The following is a 21,455-nucleotide window of genomic DNA, read 5'->3' on the forward strand; positions in this document are numbered from 1 at the left end:
ATGGATGTTGCTTTGAGACATAAAGAATTAGAGAGTTGGTCCCAAGCATAATGTAGCACCAAATAGAATAGAACTAACCTCACCAATACAGAGGTGGGCAAATGTAGGTTTACAGTTGTAATACAAATAAATTATACAATAATTAAGTAGTAATACAAGAATAAACTCTGTAAGCTTACGCTTGCCCATCCCTGTATACGCATGGTCCCTCCTCAGCATATTGTGAAGTTATTCCATGGTGATGATGAGTCACCAATAATGTCAACACTTTGTCCCATCCTCTGTGCTGCTATCGCCATTGTCACAAAGAGCTCAGTCTCAATTGAGCCTGTCACCAGGACAAGAGCCATGGGAGGTGGGGGGTGGGTCTGTGTTGCTCAGATCAGCAGCAGCCTTCCCACCGGAGCAGGCTCCCAGCACACCAAGATCCCGGCCCTGCTGGACGCGGCTCAGACCACTGACTGGGTCAGCGAGTGAGGCTCAGCCCACAGGGTTAAGGGCCGCAGGACCCCTGGCAGACTCGGCGACAGATGAGGTGCCAAGAAACCTCCCTTCCTGAAGTTCAGTGAGATCATCAGGACCCAATGTTTCTGGTGGTTCTTCAAACCTTAACAGGAGCCACCACCCCAAAGAAAAAGAAACCTAAAATGTCTTGGAGGGGAACATATGGCAGATCAGCAGGGAAAAGGCACGTCTCTCATCCAATTTAGTGCTTCATCCTCTAAAGCAGGGGTGTCGAATTCATTTTCACCAGGGACCACCTCAGCCTCGCGGTCGCCTTCAAAGGGCTGAATGTAATTTCAACTCCTTAACAGTTAAAGAGCAGTTATAGTTACACAGTCCTAAAATTATTTCGGCTCTCTGAAGGCAGCCACAAGGCTGATGTGGCCCCCGGTGAAAATGAGTTCGACACCCCTGCTCTAACACATGCGCCTCTCCTTTTAAACACGTCCTTGTTCTGTGGATTAAAATACTTTCTTGGAAACACGGAATGGCACACTTCCTAACAGGAACGCCGTCAGTTCTCTGGATTGCCCTCTCTTCAGTCTTTTCTTGGGAAAGTTACTGTGAGCTGCTCTTTATCGCTCAGTTGGATTGGCCCCACGAGACTGGCTGCCGCAAAGGAATTCTCTCTGCCGATAGCAGGGGCCCTGCTGCAGAGTCAGGACCGAAGGGAGAGCTAGACGCAAACCTCGTCTGCATCTCCTTGGCGGCAAAACTGCAGTTTTCTCTCCAGCTGCATCTGAAAGTTGCAGGGGTGGGGAGGAGGATGGCACAAACGTATCCATAGGATCCGAGAAGGTTTTAGCAAAATGATGAAACCGAGGCCCAGAGAGGTGGCATGAGTTGCCTGGGATAACACAGCAAGTTAGTAGCAGAGCTCCGAGTGGAATTTGGAGTCTTACCACCTGACTTCATTGCAACAGGGGGCAGAGCAGAGCGTGGTATCTGGAGCCAGGCTCCCGGCCTCAGTGCTCCTTCTGGGGCGGGACAACTGTGCAACCTTGGGGAAGTCTCTTAAAGTCTGTATTCTGTGTCCACACCTGTGAAACAGGGGCGACTGATCTCCCCATGAGGTTTCTGCGAGGGTTAAATGAGTGACTGTGTGACCAGTACTTAGAATACCATTTGTTGGAACTTAGAAAGCAATTATTGTTAGCCTCATGTTAGCTTAGGATCCTTTCCAAACATTTCAAACTAGAAAACTGAACGCGGGAGGAGGGAAAGCCAGGGAGCTGGGAAATGAGCTCGGCGCAGAGAGTCCCGGCCCCCACCGCGCCCGTGACCCTCTGAGGCAGGCCGCAGCACCTCTCCCTGCGCCCAGCTGTTTGCCGACTAGAGCTAGACACTTCTGTTTTTACCGTGTTCAAAACCACGGCCCTAGAACGTATTACTGGCCATGCCAGTCTGTACAAAATTATCTTGTGCCCAGTGTGGTGAGGACGCATCCATGAAGCGGTGTGGCTCCTCTCCCCCAGCCCGCCAAGCACGTCCACCCCAGCGGTGCCCCGGCCTCGGTCCGCCGCGTGCCCTGGTCTGCCCTGGACTAGGAAAGGAGACAGACAGCCACCGCAGGAGAGACTGTGAGCAGGGGGGGCGAGGAGCGCTGGAGCCCGGAGAAGGCGCGCTTGTGAACAAACGGGGTCTTAGAAGGAGACGGCGAGTTCCTGCAGCGACCTCAGAAAGGAAGGGTCTGGGCGCCGCTCACATTGTACGTCGGGGAGTTGGGGGGCGGCACGGGCATGAGTCTGAGACACGCTAAAGAGTAAGCAGTAGGAGAAGAGGAGGCAAAAGGAACAAAACGCCAGGTACGTCCGCACGCCAGCGCCAGCGAGGGAGACGTGAGAAGGTGAGGTGTGAGGGGAAGTCTGTCGCAGTGGCCACCGAGCCGCGAGGGCCGCATGTTTGGCTGGAATATCTCAAAATCTGCTCCCGGCAGCAGGGGTTGGCAGTGCGTCAGCAAATCTAACAACAGAATTTCTTTTCCAGGAGCCACAGACAGTCCGTTTATGCCCGCACGCACGTACACACACTCCCACACACTCTCATGTAGATCTACCCTTTATCAGCAAGAAGAAAAAGCATTTCTTATATTTCCAAAACCATATCTATCTTCAAATATTATCAGGGTCCATTTGCCAAAAAAATCAAAAGATTTATTTAAGCATCATTTTGAATAATCTACCCAGATTATGCCACATGTCATATGGTAATTTCTCCTATCCCTTCCCTTTGTAAAAAAATAAAACGAAAACACAGGAACTAACCAAAATGTTAGCAGTGGCTATATCTGAGTTGTGAGAACATGAGGTAATTTTTCTTTCCCTTTTCTTTGTTGTTTATTTGTATTTTCTAATTTGTCTTCAATAAGCATTCAGTTTTCAATATTTGAAAGACATGTTAAAAATAACAGAGTGAGCAAAAGCAAAACATTTCCAATGAGCAGGCTTGCCCTTTTTGGATGCCCTCTAAATGACACCTCCCTGAACCAGCAAGAACTGACGGCAATATCCTCTGGAAAGGGCAGGACCACCAGGGCAGGGCACAGGGGGTTCAGGGCCTGGGAAGAGCCACTAGGACGATGCCAGAGTCTTGCAGGGACACTGCATCCTGCCTAGTGACTGTAACAGATACACTTTAACGCCCTGAGGGGGATTGGGGGGGGATGTCAGTGCCCACCAGGCACGTGAGCAGCAGAGACCCCCTGACCATTGCTGGTCCCAGGCAGGCCCTGTGCAACTCAGCCGGAACTGTCCATTCTGCAAGGGTGCTTGCAGCCTTCACACTGCACGTGGCTGTGAGTGCGAATTGACTGGGCAGGGAGAGAGGAGAAGTCTGTGCAATGGAAGTGTTATTTGATGGTGTCACTTTGCAGACAAAGGCCATTTGGTTCTAGGTCTCAGGCAGACTGCAAAACCACCGTGCCCTCCAAAATCCCGTCTGCCCCACTAAGGAGAAAATACCCTTCAAGGCCCACTGGAGAGGCTCATTTGGATTTCAAGTAGCGTCTTCCTCACCTCCACCTGGGATCCTTGATATTGAGGGAACCGCCCCATCAGAGGCCCTGGCCTTCCTTTAAAAAGTACAGTTGTTACTGAACAAACCTTCCCAGGGTTGACCCTGACTACTGGCATTCAATTCAGAACCACTGGTTCCCACACATCCTAAGTGTTGCACACAGACCTGGGCTGGGCTCACACCAGCTTCCGTTGTCACGTGTTCTTTAGTGTGCCAGAGGTGACCTGCAGCCGCGTCTTGTGCAGTGCTTTGGACAGACATGTCCCCAACCCAAGGCCGCTGGGGGCAAGCGGAAGAGGCAGGGATTCAGGCAGGAGAAGGGCTGGCCCTAGGAAAGAAACGGAGGTTAGGCTGCAAGACCACAGTCCGATGGACAGATGGTGTTTGAAATGAAAAAGGCACATTTGGACTCACACTGGGTGTCACATCGCAGGGGTCAGGGGTCATGAACAGATAGAGGATATTAGGTAGAAGATTACCTGTGGCAAATCCCCAACCTGCATCTCAGTTCCTGGAGCTGGATCTCTGTCTTAATGGAGTTCCTCTAAGCTCCTTTCAAGCTCCTCTAAGCCCTTAATCCCCTTCCCAGGGTCTGCAGTCGCACTCCCGGGTCCCAGCCCTGGAGTGGAGGTCTGCCCCCCACCGGCAGCCCCCTCACACTGCAGGGCAGCTCTGTCCTGGGCCCCGTCTCGTCTCACAGGCTCCGCACTACGGCCCCATTACACATGGCAACAGGGCGAGGAAGACGCCTGCGCTCGAGTCCCCAAATCAGGTGTGTTACTCTTGTAAACTCCAGTTTTCTTGTGCACACAATGAGAACAAGTTTCTCCGTCGTAGGGCTGTTGTGTGGATAAATGAGACAATGAGTGCAAAAGAGGGTAAGTGCTCAGTACATTTTAGCAACGACGATGATGAAAAACAAAGATGAGGGAACATGGAGGACAGATCTTCTTAACACTGGCCACATGGCTGGAACTCAGCCTTACCACAGTGGTTCTCAACACAGGTTATTTTGCTTCCAGAGGACATCTGACGATGTCTGGAGACTTTCTGGTTGCACTAGTTGGGGGAGAAGGGGGCAAAGGGAGGCACTGGGGGCATATTATTGACATCTCTTGAGTAGAAGCCAAGGATGCTAAGCATTCCACAATGCCCAGCACAGTCCCTCCCACGACCAAGCATAAAAATCCCCAACCATAAAAAATTATCTAACTGATCCCAAACCAAGGTCAGTGAGTGCCAAGGTTGAGAAACGCTTCCTGCCAGTACCAGCATCTCCCAAGTTCCTCCAGTCCTCGCTGTCAATGGGCACTAGCTGGTGACTGGGGCTGGTCTCTCAGACCTGACCCCTCCTAGGACCAGCCCGTCCCACTGTCTCCGGAGCTCTTGAGCCCCGATCCTGTGGGATTCTTTGCCAAGTGGCCACCAGGCTCCGCTGGCCTGACCTGAGTCCGTGACAGCAGGATGGGGAGAGCGAGAAGGCCTCCCCTCTGCCCAGCAACAGGCGAGAACCTGCATCCAGCAGGGCCGTGGGTCAGAGCCACGAGAAAACAAGCGCGGCAGCCAGGCGAGCGTTCCGCCCAAACTGGCTCCACACCAGGCCCGGACCGTGAGTCACCACCACATGCCGCCGCCTCGCGCCGTGACCTTTCTTTATCCCTTCATTAGCTGTAAATCTTCAGGAGCAAAACAGCAGAGAACAGACTGGGAAGACCTGGCAGAATATTGGTCCTGGCAAACGCGCAAATCAAAATTCAGAGTTAAGTACTCGGGCCCTGAGTGAATGCCAATCACGGTGCACCAAGGCTCCCCAGAACCATCCCCATGAACCAGGGAAGTGGACAAATGGAAGCCTCTCTCTTGACATAATTTAAATCATGTGGCAGCTTTGGAGCATCCTCTTCAGGAGAAGAAACAGATGTGTTTAGCGGTACCCAGATGGCTGGGGACAAACTGAAGGACCTATGTAATGTTTGCCCATAATTCAAGCTTGCTGCAAACCACATTGCACCCCTAAAAAATCTTCCTTGTGTCCCTGGTTCCTCTAATGTCAAATGGAATTAATACTGCTGTCCATACAGTATTCTAAGGAACAATTAATATAGGTTATTAAATAGTACTCTGGCTCAAAATAAAGCAAAATTGGCCCTGGGTGGCATGGCTCAGTGGATTGAGTGCCGGCCTGTGAACCTAAGGGTCACCAGTTCGATTCCTAGTCAGGGCACATGCCTGGGTTGCAGGCTAGGTCCCCCATTGGGGGTGTACAAGAGTGAACCCTCTCTTACACATCAGTGTTAAAAAAAAAAAGCAAAACTGGCTGTTTCATTTCTGCCTTTTGGAAGCAACCCGTCATGCTGGAAAAGGCTGGTGGATGGGCAGCTGCCTGCTGCGGGGGAACTGACTCTGCCCAGTCTTAAAGTGCCGCCTTCAAACCACCTGTAGCAGAAGCGCCTAGGAAGCCAGGAAAGAGGCAGACTCCCAGGACACCTCAACAACCTCCTGAATTGGAACTTCTGGGGATGAGGCACTGGAAGGGGCCCTTTGAACAAGTCCCCCCCTTGAATTTCACACCCACTGGAGTTTCAGAGTCTTGAACCAGTGAATACGATTCACTGCCCAGGGGCAGCACGGCCACCAGCACTGTTTCCAGCAGCAGGAAGAAAGACTGGGTCCTTCGCTTCTGCTGATGTCACCCCATCTTATGCAAGTGGAATTCCTGGATGAGACAGGGCACATCCAGGATGACTCATTCGAACTAAACTGTCCACCCCCACACTTATGTTTTTTATACCGACAGCAACAAATTGCCATTTGCCCTTCTAAGTTTTGTAATTTGTCAACATTCTTGAAGTTTAAAAAAAATTTGAGTGTTTCCCTTTTGCTCTTGGAGGCCTATTGCCCTGAGCAAAGTCCCGTCTCTGTAGTTTGTTACCAGGGAAATAATCATAAACAGATCTGACCCCAATCAATCAACTCCTCCCCATCCCCACACACAATTGTTCTGAGTATTTGGTATGTGTTCCAAACATTCATATCCACTGTCTTTATGAGATTCTTGTGAGGAATCAACTCCATTTCACGGATGAGGGAGTGAAACCACCAAGAGGGTGCACGAGTAACAACAGAACTGGGCCTCGGCTGCGCTCTGACTGCAAACCCGATGCTCTCAACATCTCAGACTGAATAAACCAATGCTCTAAGCCACTCTGCCTCCTACTGTCTCTAGAAAATTACAGTTCTAAGTAGCTGCAATTGAAAATAGTTGTTCAGGGTTTAAAGTCCTCTAGTCCTCTAACCATATCATTAGCAAGCACATGCATGCAAAGACAGCAGAGTTATTTGATGAGTACTGAACCATTCTGTTCTAAGCCAATAGCAGCAGCTACCATTTTTAAAGCAGTTGCCACTGCAAAAAACCATAAAGAATATCTAAGTGCTTTAAATATTCTTACTCATTGACCCCTTCCAGCCAGCCTTCGAGACTGGCACTACCACTGTTCTCTCTTCACAGCGGAGAGAACCGCAACATGGATATGTGTAGTGCAGTGCCTAAGGTCACACAACTAGTCAGTGACTGTAGAGCTTTCGTCTTCCATGTTTTCCAAAGTGGGAACTATACCCAGATAATAAGGCTCCAGAACCAATACCTTAACTAACCCGTGTTACTGGGTGTTCCAGCACTAGTACAGTGAGAGCCGCAACAATGCAGACAATGCTTTTCCTCAAGATCTATTCAATGAACCAGAGAATTCATATTGTTTTGAACAATGGTTTCTGAAATGCTACTTAGAAAACAGACAGACACCCATAACACTTTGGAACATGTGGGAGACGAAAGCTCTGAAATGGTGTGGGATTCTGTGACAAATAAGGTCCCAGGAAGATGCCAGGCCTGCAATGTGCCTTCACATAAGGGCAGGGAGAAACTTTGTTATGATTATTACAATCTAATTTAAAGCTGAGCCAGGCTGGAGGGGGGAAAACATGAAAATAAACTCTCTACTAAAGCTGTCAGCCTGGCTGTGGCCTCCAACTGTTTTAGTCACTAAAACCTCGTATTTAATGGTCACCTTTATAAGAAACACTAAGAAAGAAATACAAAGCTCTAAATCAGAGTTTAAGTTAAAGAATGGGAAGAAGTGTGTTGGAGTGCTGAGAAGGCCTCAGAGACACGGTGCCACCATGCTGCCCTTTGGAGTGGTGACGCTGTAACCCAACAACTGTCCTCCTGTTTGGAGGGAATCCCCACTGACTGTGCAGAGTCCTAGGCACTTAGGTGACAGCACCTTCCAGCAACGGCCTGGACCCGGAGCTTCCCCACTGGCTCTGATGAAAGAATGATCGTCTTTCCCAGTTAATACACGGTCAGCACATGGTTTGTATGGTGCTACTGCCACAGGAATACTGGGTGGCCCAAGGGAAAGTCTTCCATAAACCTCATCAACAATGTGCCAGAGTATTTATCTGCTAAGCTCCAAGAATGTGGTTTGTCTCTGACTATGTATGACTTATTTTAAATTCTTCAGCTCAGAAGAACATTCCTGGGATGCTACTATGGTCTGTCACTAACTACAGAACCAAAAGACCAAATGCTAAGACCATATTTGGCCAGAAGATGTCTAATATTTACGAGGTAGTGTGGTCGAACTAGCATCTGGCAAATATAACCCCAGCAAATGAGCAAATGCCTCCTTATCCTTACACCCAAGCCCCCAGGGTCCTTCTCTGTGGCCCCACCAGGTCCAGGGAGCCAGTCTGGCCCTCTTCTGGGTTCCCATGACATTCTGTTCATACCTCAAGTACGGCGCTGAGCACGTCATTTTCCGATTGTCCTCGTTACACTCGCCTCCTTCACTGATTCCGCACTACAGTTCCTGGAGGGCAGGGGCCGCCTTAATGTTCTCCGCACTTAGCGGAATTGGCAAGTAGGCACTCAATTAACGTTCACTGATGAAAAGAATGTGACCTAAAACAAGAGGTGGAAAACATATCACTTCAACTTTAAATGATCGTATTAATTAATTAACCCCCTGGTACCAAGTCAACATTTCTGTGGCTCAATTTTCTGACTAGGCTTAGCTCTTGTTCTGTTTCTCTTCGACTGTGATCTTGACGTCAGAGTCTGGACCAGGCACCTGAAAGATGATGTAAAAATACATATACATACAGGCTCACAATAAACTGACACACCATTTTCTGGATTTCTCAGAACAAGAATATAACCAGTGTATGGCTGCCTCCGCTTTCCATTAGCAAACTGGGTATAATGAAGCTGTGACTTCATTATACCAATATCCTCTCCCTTACTCCACCCAGCGGCTGGACGAGCCTGGGTGGCCCTTCCCATGCCGTCCACAGAAAACCAAGAGTAGGTGAATCATTCACTCCCATCATAATCCCCTGACTCTGAGCCCAGCCAACACAAGGGATCGTGGCTCTGCTCCCAGGTTACAGATGCCATTGAGTCCTTTATCCCGGGGCCCAGGAAGCTTGGGTAGAGGCAGGACCAGAGGAGCGCAGCTCTGACCTTTGCCTAAACGTGCCTCGAGTGTCTTCTAGAGGTACAGCCACATTCCAGAGTTCTCTCCTCTTCTACCACACAACATTAATCACCCTTTCTTTCCTGGGTGCCAGAGAAGATTTATTAACATGTGAGAATTCCCTAACCCACCCACTGGCAAAGAATTGTCTCTGTCAGCCTACTCCATAAATCTTTTATGACACGGAATCAGAGAATGAGTAACAGGAAAGAAGTCCAGAGGTGTGAGGAAGCAGGGAGACTCCAGCCGGCGAAGCTTGGTCAGTCTACTTGATAAAGGGCTGGGAGGCGGGGTGCAGAGGCGGGTGCATGCAGTGGCCAACAGATATGCTTGGAGGTTATGAGAAAGAGAGAACTGGAAAGGAAAAGCAGCGAGATTTTATGATATGTTGCTGACAGATAAGGACAAGTTGTCCTAGAATGTGCTTTCAGAGAGACAAGTAAAGATCGAAATCACTTTGAAATTATTTTTGGTCGAGCTTATTATTAGGGAATTCATGCCAAGACTGGACCATTCGGGCTCTCAGCTTCTTTTGCAGTTGTGCATGCTCCTAACCAACACAGTAACACCTTCCCAGTTTGGGGAACTTGTCTACAGTGCAAATCACTTTACTCCCTCCTTCCTAATATAAGCCATGAGGGACTAACGTAGATCCACAAAGGACGATTAGACTTGCTTACTAGGAAGATATAAAACTTTTATGTTACATACCTACTTCTGGCCAGGCCCTATGAAAATTCATTTAAATTAAATGTGCCTGTTACTTTATTTAATAATCAATTTTCTTACCCCATTTTGTTCAGAAGTGCTAAAAACCAGCTTAGAGGAGTATTTAAAACACAACCACATAAATGAAAAGTGAGAACAAATTTAAGAAACAATGGCAAGTGTGTGAATGGACCAGGTAGGAGGCCAAAGCTGTATGGTATCATGATGTGTGCTACTTGACACTGATGGACCACACACTTGACCTCAGGCTTTCTAGCAATTAGTTCAAAGAAGGAAAACCCATCAATTATAGAAATCACCAAGTCCATAAGATTAAAGCACAGTTAAGAGAAGAGAAGCTGTTCTTGGTATTAAGACCAAATAAGAATTTCTTCAACGAGGAGAAACATTGCATGATAGACAAAACATCTTCCTCTACAACATCCTTAAATAGAATCTCAAATATGTTTCAAACACTATTTCTTATATTGACAGTGATTATGAGCTGACAACTTCATAACTCATTAAAGCAGGTCTGTGCAGAGCAGAGTTATTTTATAACCATGAGAAGCATTATTCTCCAGCCTTGTAGATAAGGGCATTAAGACTCAAAGGGGTTAACTTGTCTGTCCACAGACACAACCAACGGATGAGGTGCACACATGGGCTAGGGGTTTCGTACAGGACCATCTGATCCCAGGCCCACGCTCTTTGTGCTGTGTCTTCTACTCCAGCCATGCCAACCCACATAACAGAGGACTCCCCTTTATCAACAGTTACTCTCCTCCAAAGTCATCAGGATACACACATATATTTCCTTCTCAGAAACACGGGAAACAGGTTTTCTCAGGAGGCAGTTTTACTGGAAGCTTCTGCTGTGAAAGAAAGGCCCTTCTCAACCTTGGAACAGTCTCTCTCCCAGTATCAGTGATTACTGCGGTATTTCAGTGTGACCGAAGAAGGTGGCACCTGTCCACAATGTCCCCACCTGCAGAAGAGGCTAAGCCCTGCGGGTGGCAGCCAGGATCTTGTTATGCTGCAGGTACCTTCCCAGGTGTCCTCCCAGGACCAGCAGGCGTAGGTATCTCTGGGGACATTTCCTCCTCCTATAGGATGGGATGGCAGAGGAGATGCTCATGAGAGGAAGACGAGGAGGAGGACGGGACAGGGGCTTGGTCGTGTTGAAGGGATCTCGGTGGCGGGTTCCTGTTGCCCAAGAAGCTGAGAACCCACAGGCCCGAACGGCCAGAGGAGCAAGATACAATAGCTGTGTTCAGTGCTGGGACAGCCGGACAGCAGGCCTCAAATCCGAATAACACAAGAGCTCTTCAGAATCACATTCCCAGACCTGCCCCAGGAACTGACTGAGAATCCCAGGACCGCTGACCTCAGTGATTCTAATGGGCAGAAAAGTTGAAAACCTGTGAGTTAGGACTTCAAGGGAAGGCCAGTTCTTTAAGATCACAAGTATTTATTATGGGCTTTGTATGTGCCAGACTTTAAGCACGTCACAGGAAAGCGGGATGAGCAAGAGACAAGCCCTGGTCCTCAGAGCTTATAGCTCAATGGAGGAAACAGACATTAGATAAATAAACATACCCTGAAAAATCTACGCCTCTCTCTCCCCTAGAATCAAGTCTGCTGGCCCACAGCTGGATACAGTGCATTTCTTAGGGCCCGGAAACTTGGAACAAAAAAGCACAAGAAGCTGCATTTCAAAAAGTCATAACCTAGAAGGAGGAAAGCACCCTCTTGTGGTCCTCTGGGTGGTGGCACCTAAAAGAACCTCGGGTTCTGACAGGTAGGCGTGTGCGCCAGCGCCAACGAGCAGGCTCCAGGAGGCAGGCAGCCCCGAAGCAGCCAGGGGTGTTGGCGGGGCCCTGCTTCCTTCGGCCATAAATCTCTCTCTGCGGTGCCGACTCAGCCACTTCATGAGAAGAGATTTTCCCCTGTGCCGCCTGCTGAGTGGTTTCACCCCTGCACACCTGGGCTCTTTGCTGCGGAGTCAGGTGACCCACGCTACAGTCAAACATCGGGCCCATCCATTCCCGCTCTCCCCACACGTCTCACACTCAGCGGGGCCGGGAACAGAGAGGTTATTCAATAGCACGCGGTGAATAAATAAATGAGCTGCGCCATCCCGTCCAGCTGGACATTGCCCGCTCTGTGGGATCTTGGGGAGACTGGACAAATAATCACAGTGGTTGGAAACCCGAATGGTCTGAAAATAAATGACTTCTTAAAATGTAAAATGCAGTCTATGTCCCTCCTAAGACTCTCCATGAAAAGGATAATATTCAGAAGGGATACACTTTGTGCTTGGAACTCAGCCTGGTACGGCTTGATCTGCAGTAGAGTGACATGTAAATTTATGGTAATGAATTATATGATTTAAATGAAATTATAAAAATACGAGTTGCTCACTCATATTCAACTTTCGTGAATGCTGACACTTGCCGAAGAATACGAAGGTCTGGTTTGTATCCGGCCCCGAATACCAGCATGAACCCCGGGGGCCCAGGGGACGGCCGGTTTCAAGTGTGCAGATCGGAAGCCTCACCCAACACCTGCTCGGTGTACTTAGCATTTCCAGCACGTCTCCTCCCCACTCTGCTCCAGAAGCTCGGGGCAGGGTCCTGGGTGGAGAGATGGTGCTGACAAAACCTCTCAGTGCCGGTTCTCTGAGGTTACCCAGGAAGAGGGCCCGGACAAGCAGGAGGAGAAGGGAGTACTTTAGAGGGTACGATGGAACAGTCAGAAGGGAGAGAGAGAGACAGAGAGAGAGCGACAGAGAGAGAGAGAGAGAGAGAAGCACAGGATGAAAAAAAGAATTCAAGGAACAATTTGCTGCAGCACTTAAGCCACAGAATCCAAAGGTAAACAAACCAGTCTGTAGCCTCGGAAGGAGGGAAATGATTTTGAGACATGTTGATCATGCCTCTAACTCCGAAGCTTGTGAAATAGTTCACTGAATTAAGAAATACCAGGGGCTGAGGAGTACTTCTGGCCGAAGGTTTACTCCACGCAGGCCAAAAGGACCACAGGACCAAGAGGAGAGGGGGCTGGCCGACAGTCTCCCGCTGTGCCGCCAAGGCCCCTCGCCGGATCCCACTTCCGGGGCTGAGTCCCCTCCGTCCACCGCACCTGGCTGAGCTCGGGGCATCCGATTTAACACCCGCACCCGTGGCTGTGTGCGAGGGGGCTCCTGCTGACCGGAGAAACGGCTTCAGTCACCTCCAAGTAAGTCACATAAAGTCCTCATTAGTAATGACAATTCTGGAACCCCATCTCCGAGGTGCACTGCCTGCATAATCCCACACTACTCCCAACCACCATCCCCATAAAACAGATGGGAGGAGCGGATAAAGGTATTAGCTGTGGAGTCAGAGACTCAAAGGTTGGAACGCCTGGTTTGTCAATAGTGGCTGTGCAAACTTGAGCAAGTTTCTTTACCTCTCTGAGCTTGCATTTCCTCAGGATAAAATGCAAATTATAATAGCATCTACCTCATAGGGTTATATATAGTAAGAACAAAATGAGTTGACATATGTAAATCTCTTAACAAATGCATGGAAAATAATAAGCTTTCAATAATTTTTTGAAAAAATGTTTTTACTTGAGTTCAAAGACATCATTTGACTTCTCTTAGGTGACACAGAGGCAACCCAATACCATTTGCTCTTCATTATCATGGTGGGTTTTAATGACTACTTGTACCACATGTTATTTGTCCTTTCATCCAGTCTATTAGTGAATGTGTTAAAATTTAAAAAGACCCTGTTTCAACTCTCCTAAACCTTTCAACCTCTTTGGAGAAATAGTTGTTAATCATCATTCTCTGTTCACAACCACTCAGTTAGGCTCACGTCCAAATGTCAAGTATTCAGACCTGTAAACATTGAAATAATTTTGCCAGTAAAACTTCATGAGTTTCCTCATAAAATGTTTCCATCAACTCCATTTTGCTAGATGTGATCTTAACCCTTAAAACAACTAGTGGTGTTTTGGTTTTCTCTTTCATCAGAATTAAAATATCCTGAGGACAGGAATGGGGCTCCCACTGCCTGCATACCCTGCTACCCAAGAATCAGCAGGGCAGAAAGCCCGAGCAGATGTTTAGTGTCTGTCTGATCAGGTATGTCTGTGGTAGCAGCGAACACAACTGTGATAACCTGTAGTTCAGGAAAAGGAAACAAACTGAGTCTACGTCTCACACTGAAGTCCAGGCCTTACAATATCATAAGAAAGTTTTCTCAATCAGAGCAACTACTTTGAGGCCAATGTGACAGCTTCAGACTGCAAAGAGTGAACCGGCCTCTTGAGTTCCTGGGCCCACCATTCTCACCCGTCTGGATGCTGAGGTGAGAGCCTTCACACCGTTAACAATGATGGAATCTAAATCTCGTCAGCCTGTGGGTGAAGGTGAGATGTCACTGACAATGGTACCTCTCCTTCCGCTCACTGAATTTCAATAGTGAAGGATCTAAACAACACCACCCTTCCCCAGACTTTCTAGTTACATGGGAGCCACCACGTGTATGACTGAGAACAGTCCTTCTATGACCTTCACTCTGTCCACCCTTCACACTACACTTAAAGTCACACAATACAGCCCCTTGCCAGTCTACAGAAATCCTAATTCATTGCCTAGAATTCTGGGTCTCATGTTCACGAACCTATAGACCTATCAGATGCCATAATGGTACCTTGTTCCCTTCAGTGCTCGCTTGACCGCAGCCTACAGTGGTCCTACAGTGTGCAGGAGAGAATGCCACAGCTCTGGGTGTCCCTACTTACCCAGTCCACACATGTCATAACACTGTTGCTACACACATGTGCTCCAGAGTCAGACCACCTAGGAGGGAATCCTCACTCTAACACTTGCTGACTCTGTGAACTTGGGTAAATTACTGAACCTGTCTGAGCCTCAGTTGCCTTATCTACCCATGAAACAGGGATAACACTATTGTCGGAAAGGCTTCTTGTAAGGAGGGAATGGGATACCATATGTAAAGGAGGCAGTATAACCTGGCACACAATAAACACTCAATAAAGGTTCACTATTGTTATCCCTGAGGATGAATCACTGGAGAACTATTTAATGACTGGCTGCCATATCAAGGAGGACACTCTGAAAGTAAATCCTTTTTTTGCCAGGCATTATTCTGGTTCCTATCTCATAATTTATTATTCATGATAGCCTGTTCTCGTGGTTTTTATAGGCTCAGGGAAGTTATTTGCCCAACGTTAATTTGTCTGCGTGAAAGAACAGCCAGCAGTGGTCCAAGGCCCCTGTTTTCTGCACTAAGCCACGGTCCTCTCATGCCTCACAGGACTTGAGACCTTTCCACTGGTGTCCTAATTACATTCAAATCAACCACACACTCAACAGGCTTAATCTACGGTCCAGAGGGTTGCCTGACGCCTGCCAGTTTCAGCTTCTGTCCACAGGTCAGAAGGACACAGTCCTCTATGCAACTGCTGGATTATCACCTTTGAAGTTTTATTTTGAAGGCAACAAGGATGTACATTTTCAAAGTTACTGTATATGACCCTCAGGCTCTGATGCCCTCCCAGCAGGAGCCCAGGGGTGGGTTCATCTAAAAGACTTGGAACCCATAGCTTTTCCAAGTCTCTCCTCAGGGAAAGACTCTCCATCGAGTGCTCCTTTCTGAGGCACTGACTTCCTGGACTGGCGTTGGGGCCCCCTTGCTTGGAGGACAGAGGGAAGGACCTTGGACAAGGTCTCAGGGGCTTCTTTCAGCCTCTGGGACTCTTACTAGGGATGAAGGCGGAGAATTCAGGCCCATCCCTCAAGGGCCCACCCACCCTCAGCTCTGTGCTCAATGACCACCTTCCTCTTTGCCGTGTGCTGAGTCCTCGCCCATCAGGAAGTGCCATCTTTGCTACTCCAGGGGGCTAAACCCCAGCAAGACCTTCCCTAAGTGTGTACATGCCTCTCAATGGAAAACTGCACCGGAACAGCACCGTGAGGAGCTTCTTTGGAATCCTGCCTTCCCGTGTCTGTATTGTCTTTTTTTTAAAAGATGGATTTTTTAAAAGATTTTATTTATTTTTATTTTTAGAGAGGGAAGGGAGAGAGAAAGAGAGAGAGAAACATCAATGTGAGGTTGCTGGGGGCCATGGCCTGCAACCCAGGCATGTACCCTGACTGGGAATCGAACCTGCGAGACTTTGGTTCACAGCCCGCGCTCAACCCACTGAGCTACGCCAGCCAGGGCTGCGTGTCTGTATTGTCTTAAAAGCAAGGCACAGGGGTTTCGGCCCTTCTCATTGCTGAAGTCAGAACGTGTCATACAATGAACGAGTACATCTGAGGTACATGTAGCTCCTCTTTGTCCTCCTACAAATTGTTACTACTACAAGGATACATCAGCATTTGCAAACTTAGAATTCAGTAAACACCAAATAAAGACAACATGTTCCTCGGAGTTCCCTTGGCATTGCATGTGTCCCTATTATTATTTTTCTAAACCATTTGTTTTCCTATCTGTCTCCCCTACTAGTCAGCAAATGCCTTAACACCACTTGTTTTCACATCTGTCTCCCCTATCAGTCGGCGAATACCTTAAGGAACAGACCTTGTTTTGTTCATCTTTGTAGCCTGAGCAAAATTGTCAGTTTTTGAAATATAGTAGTTCAACAAATGCTTGCATGGATGGATGGATGCATGGATGGACCAATAGATAGAATCCTCACAGGCTTTGTGAAGAAGCAGGTATTTGAGTAAATCTGACCTGGATTTCCTTCTATAAGAGAAGGGAGACACCGGAGGGGCGGACGGCCTCGCTGCTGCACTGGTCAGCAGCTGCCCTCAGAGGGAGCGGTGACGTTGCAGAGATCATCCACTCTGTGTCTCTGTGTAAGGTAACACGTCTTGATTAAAAATTTAAAAGGAAGAAAAGGAAAGTGTAGCCTGTGTACTGCCTACTTGAAGGTTACAACATATGCAAGAGGCTGATGTTTTCTCTTACTTGCTGTTGAAACGTATCGTATCACCTGTGCCGACTGAGGCACCAAGTCTGGGAAGGGGCTTCTGACCTGTGAACTCCTGGGAGCTGGCCTAATCAACATCTTGGGACATTAATGTTGCCTCTAACCCAGTTATTCGTGCTATTTTCAACCACAGACGGTGTGATCGCCAACTCAGTCCAAGGACTAAAATAAAACAATCTTAGGAAAATTCTAGTGGCATGCCCGTCAAAGAGATTTACGACCTTCAAAAGGCTGACAGAATGTGTGCTCGAAGTCCAGGCATTCTCTGCTCCCCGCATGCACAGCCAGATGCTCGGCTCAGACTAAATTTGCAATCTCAAATTCCTCACTCACCCCCACCCACTTGGCAAAAGGCTTTCCCCAACGGAACCTGCCACAACTTGTAGGAAGAACTCCATCAGCTGAGAAACGCAGCTTTGACCGTGGCCATGAGTAAGTCGTGCCAGGTGTTCCCATGTCGTGGATGCCAGTCATGTCTGGCTATTTATAACACAAAGGCAGGTCGACGCAACACTGACTCTTACGGGTTGCTTCTCTGGTCTCAACATTGCATTTCAACTCACATCACAGACTGATTAGACACACTTAAGGTATAACCTTTAGCTCAAAATTTCAAGAGGGAGAGAAAGAAGAAGAAACAGCAAATGTACTGAACGCCTACAAAGGCCAGACCTTGCACTGGGAGCTTTACTTATGTTACCTCTTACTTCCCACCACAATCATAGGGAGGAGGTATTACTGTCCCCATCCTACAGATAAGGAAACACAACCTCTGGAGGATTGAATATCCTGCCCGGGTAAGCGGTAAAGCCAGGATGGGAACGAGGGCCGTGTGAACCCAGATTCCATGTCTGTCTTCCCGAGCAGACCAAAACTCCCCTCGCGCTGCCTCGCAGGAGCGGGAGCACGGGAATCAAGGTCTGAACGGCGCAGGTTCTGCAGTCGGTCTTCCTGGGCGTTTAACCCTCGCGTCGCCTCCGAGGTGTCTGACCTCATCCAGCCAGTCAACCTCTTTAACCCTCCCTCTCTTCATCTCTAAAAAACAGAGGTCGTTCTAATGCTCCCTCACAGGTTTTAAATGTGTAACAATAATTATGACTACGACTATTTTCTTTTCCACCAAATCTTTTCACCTGTTAAACATAATAATAATAATATAAGGCTAATATCTACTGAATACTTACTATAGGCCAGGTCGTATGCTGAGGGTTTTACATTAATTATCTCATTTCATTCTAACAATAATCCAATGAAATGATAGTAGCTCATACTTCTTGAGCACTCACTATGTATCAAGATCTGCTCTAAACCCTCTATTCATACTCACTAGAGAGCAACAGAGGCAAATGGTACTGTTGCACCAATTTTACAAATAAGTAAACGAAAGCTCAGAGAGGATACGTAAATATCCTATGGTCACACAGCTGGGAAAAGACGAAGCCACGTTAGGAGCTCAGGCAGCCAGACTTAGGAACTCACAGTCTTAGTCTTGACTCGCGTGTTCCTGGACCTGGGCTGGGGTGAAAAGAAATCTCCGATGCAGCACCTGTGCTTAAAGTGCTCCCAAACGTACTGAAGCTGTTAACACCTACACATTTAACAAATGAGGATGCAGTAATATTCTGTAGCCAAATACCCTAAACATGAAAAAAACCCAGTGGGGGCCGTGGGAGATAAACCAGGGAGTGGGGCGGGGCTCCAGGGAAGCCTCCCTGGAGCACCCGTGGCTTTCACTGAGCCCCGTGGGACTGGGGTGGTCGCAGTGAGGCCAGAGCCCCAGGGGCTCAGCCAGTGCGGAGACGGAGAAGAGGGCCGTGTTTGGGGAAGCATGAGGAGACTGGCGTGACGAAAAGTGAGTTTCATGTTGGAAAACAGAAATAAAATGAGACATGAAGGAAGGACAGATTACAGAAGACCCTTGACAACAGTCTACAAAGCGGGGATGTCATGTATAGGAGGCGATAGAAAGCATGAGGTCCTTGAGGAGGAGCGATGCCTGACAAGGGTGAACTGCGCAGCACGGCTTAGCGCCGGGGACTGAGAACGCCAGGGAGCAGGCTCCAGCAGGCAGCCCAGCAGGAGGCGGTGGGAGCCCTTCCCGACAACAGTGACGGCAGCAGGAGACCGAAGGAAGGGCCCAATCAGAGACACTGTGAGGACAGAATCAATGGGGCTTAGTGATAGCCTGAGGCAGGAGACACTGAGAGCTCGGTCAACCTCATGTCCCCACTCCGGACTCTGTTAATGACTGCCTGACACATCACAGATGCTGAAACGTGTTTGTGCCCTGGCTGGATGGCTCGGTTGGTTGGAGTGTCACCCCACACACCAAAAGGTTGTGAGTTCAATTCCCACCCAAGGCAGAAATCTGCAGATTGATACTTTCTCTCTCCCTCTCCCTCTCTCCAATAAACATATCCTCAGGTGAAGATTAAAAAAAAAACATATTTGTCAAATAAATGACTCTTCTAGCTTCCAGTCCAGGCTCTTCATTCTGAACATGAAAAAACAGATCCTGAAGGATATGTGAATTGACCAAAATTACGTAAAGGTGAATGGCAGAATCTAAAGTAGATCTCCAAGTCCTGACAACTACTCCAGACTTTTTTCTGCTCTAACTTATTCTCAGTATGGAATCTCTCGGGGACCAATGATGTTGACATTAATAACAGAAATTGAGATTTGGGGAGAGATTCCTGGGGTTCTTGGATAACAGTAATTTGGTTTGGGACATGCAAACACTGACGTGATGACAGCGGTTCTCATTAGCAGTGTCCTGTAAGAGGTTTTCAATTGGGAACTAGAGCAAAGGTGAGGACTAATCACTAGAGGCAGACAGGTAGATAGATTTCAGAAACATCAACATAAAACTATTAGTTAAAGACATAAAAAAAACAAAGGCATGAGAAACATATTTTTGTAGCATCATGAATAAGAAATGTTTTGGGTTTTCCATTACTTTAATTAAATATTTCTTAGTCTACTGGAGAATTGTTAAATAAGCAGTGCACTTAACTGCAATCAATATGTAAATGTTAGCATCGCTTCACCTGCTCTTGATCTGCCTGCACACACCACGACTCAGGGGCTGCTGGGTCGGCCAGGCTGTATCAGTGCCAGCTGGGACTCCACATCTGTCTCCGTTACCATCTTTGTTCTGTAATTTAGTTGTATCTTGCCAACTATTATTTCCAAAGGCAAAGCAAGAAATCTTGAAGCTTCTCTGAGATTTGTGGAGTATTCCTATGCCAGTAATGAGGCAGAAGCCTTGGATGCTTTTGCCACCTCCTCATTGGTGAGTCAGCCCACATATGCCCTTACCTGGGAAGTTTTACCTACACCACACCTGCCATTCCCAGACATGTTCTACGAAGGAGTCAGTCATTGCTTTCCTTCTATACTGTCAGAACTCTCTACATACTCCAGCTAGAGTAGGTGGCGTATTGTTTTGTAACCGTTTCAGTGTATATCTCTTCAACTAGTCCATGTGTGTCCATAAAAGTAAACCTTTTAATCTTCCTCATGTTCATGCCACCAGTGCTGGCACATGGCAGAAATTCAATTCATTTTGGTTGAAATCTTTTAACACCTGAGCATCAGAAGAGTCAGGGCAATCAAGGTTGACAGTAGTTCAAGGGAAGAAGAAACCATGTCCACACAGGTTCATTCCAGCGAGAGGGAGAAATTCTTTCCTGGTCATAGAAACCCACAGAAGGGCAAAGAGCTAGGGAGTGGAAATGAGTATAGGGTATGTGGAGGGGGGAAACCGATCTCACTGGAGCAGAAGCTGGACAAATAAAGAGAGAGAGAAAGTTGGGCAGGTTGGCTGGGATCAGACTGTAGAGAGCCTCATAGGGGTATGAATGAGACTTGGTATCTTAGTTTCCTATTGCTACTGCAACAAATTACAACAAAGTTGGTGACTTAAAACAATGTGCTGTAATTTATTATCTTAACAGTTCTGGACACAGGAAGTCGTCAGAAATGGGTAACACTAACCTAAAACCAAGGCTGCATTCCTTTCTGGAGGCTTCAGTGGAAAAGCCACTTTCCTTCCTTTTCCAGCTTCTTGAGGCCGCCTGTACCTTTGGTTCATGGCCTCTTCCAGCTTCAGAGCCAGCAGTGGTCGGTCTTTCTCATACCAGCGTTCTCTGACACTTTCTTCTGCCTCCTTCTTTCACTTTCATGAACACTGTGATTACCTTGGGCCCTCAGGTGATACAGGGTAATCTCTTTGTAAGGTCAGCTCGTTAGCAATACTAATTTCAAGTGAAACTAAATTCCCCTTCGCCATATAATCTAACATAGTCACAGGTTCCACAGGTTAGGGCACAACACCTAGTGGGGCATTCTTCTGCCTACCACACTCAGCATGGAGTAGGGAGTCTCTGTCTCTTAAATTGCAGATGCGGTGATGAAGCATGGAGTTCCAGACCGAGTGGCTCTGAACTGCCCTCTACAAGTCTTTGCCCACCTAAGTCATGATGAGGATTTGTTTTGCTGTTGTCTTTGTGCACACACACACAAAAATTTTTAAATGGCAGACATATTAGGTGCTTTGTTCACATTCATATAGACAGACAATAAGAACCTTTGAATTCTTCTCTGTGGATAGTGGGCCCTAAGAAATGGCCCAGCTGTCATACGATGGGATGCCCACATGTGTAATGT

The 21,455-nt window shown here is 47.8% G+C and overlaps 1 long non-coding RNA gene across 1 annotated transcript in view; it reads right to left on the reverse strand.

Moving 5' to 3' along the window:
* Nucleotides 1–3,717: 3,717 nt before the first annotated feature.
* LOC123814043 overlaps nt 3,718–21,455 on the reverse strand; it is a 73,658-nt gene continuing 55,920 nt past the window's right edge. The window contains exons 7-8 of the long non-coding RNA XR_006784830.1: nt 8,314–8,485; nt 3,718–3,847 (exon numbers count right to left, since the gene is read on the reverse strand). This is a non-coding gene — a long non-coding RNA (uncharacterized LOC123814043). The remainder of the gene's footprint in view (nt 3,848–8,313; nt 8,486–21,455) is intronic.

Source organism: Phyllostomus hastatus, unplaced genomic scaffold (genome assembly GCF_019186645.2).
Source record: "Phyllostomus hastatus isolate PE091 unplaced genomic scaffold, TTU_PhHast_1.1 phas_contig_159, whole genome shotgun sequence".
NCBI lineage: Eukaryota > Metazoa > Chordata > Mammalia > Chiroptera > Phyllostomidae > Phyllostomus > Phyllostomus hastatus.